The sequence below is a fragment of the Cajanus cajan genome, chromosome 2 (genome assembly GCF_000230855.2).
Source record: "Cajanus cajan strain Asha chromosome 2, NIPB_CcT2T_4, whole genome shotgun sequence".
Taxonomy (NCBI): Eukaryota; Viridiplantae; Streptophyta; class Magnoliopsida; order Fabales; family Fabaceae; genus Cajanus; species Cajanus cajan.
This window is the reverse complement of record NC_138518.1, coordinates 1,327,804-1,329,125: the sequence shown is the minus strand read 5'-3', so window position 1 is coordinate 1,329,125 and position 1,322 is coordinate 1,327,804.

Here is a 1,322-nt window from a genome sequence, read left to right as displayed (position 1 = left end):
TAATTCAGTTTTTTTTATTTGGGTCCAACTTGAACCAAACCATTAAACTCGATGTTTGATTGGTTTGGATATTTGATTATTTTGAAGGCATTTTTGTGTTACAATATGTAGTTTTTTTTAATTCCTTTTCTCAAATACTTCAAGAAATCAAGATGAATTATATTACAATATATTAAGTGTCATCTTCACATACTATATTGCATTTAAAATCCTTAAATTGATTAAGAAAAGAAAAAAAAAGACGAATTATATTACAAATCTATCACTTTAGTTAATTTTTAATAATATATCAATTTAGTTAATGTTGGAAAAATCTATTTATTTAAAGAAAAAAATTGAATTTTTAAAAAAATTCATCAAGTTTTTGATGATCCAAGCTGAACGAATATGATTCAATTATTAAATTACATTGTAACACCCGAATTTTCTATCATACAATGTTGATTATTATTTATTTTAGTTAATTAAAAAGGGGTTTTTATAAAATATTGTAAGGGTTTTTAATAATTTCAATTATTTATGAAAAAATTTGTAAAATTCTATTTTTTTTTACGTCAGAACGGACTGTTCCAAAATTGGAACGGGCCGTTTCAGACGAAGAAAATAAGTTGTTTTTGAAAAAGTAGAACGGGCTGTTCCAAATTTGTAAAAGGCACTTTTTTGGGTTTCCTAGAACGGGCCGTTCCCAAAGGGAAATGGGCCGTTCCGGATTTCTTAAAACGCCTAAAAAGTTAAGTTAGAAACGGGCCGTTCTGCTTATGGTCAATCAGTGGTAACACGAATCTTAGAACGGTTCGTTCTAATTTTAGAACGAGCCGTTCTGCTTTTTGGAAACGGGCCGTTCCAATTTTGGAACGGGCCATTCCAGTTTAAAATTTTAAGTATATTTGAAGGCTCCGGAACGGGCCGTTCCGAATTCAATACGGGCCGTTCCGGGTGCGCCAGGATGCCTATAAATAGGGGAGGGGGGTGAAAATTTTATAACCGAGTAAGAAGTGAAAATTTTAGAGAGAGAGAGAGAGAGAGAGATAGAGAGAGAGAAAGAGAGAAAGAGAGAAAGAGAAAGAAAGAGGGAATTCAGAGGAGGAGGCCCTGCCCAAGTTTCAACTCCTGCTTATCCAGGTAAGGGGGGGAGTGAGAAACCTCGCTCGGGGGTGTGAGGATAATTGTTGGATGGTTTGATTGTCGGATTGGCCCCCAATCCCTTGCCGTTGTTCTGTTTTATTTTATGTTTGCTCTGTTCTGTTCCTCGTTGGAAATAATAAATGATTATGTAACCTCAATCCCTTGCCGTTGTTCTGTTTTATTTTTCTGTTTGCTCT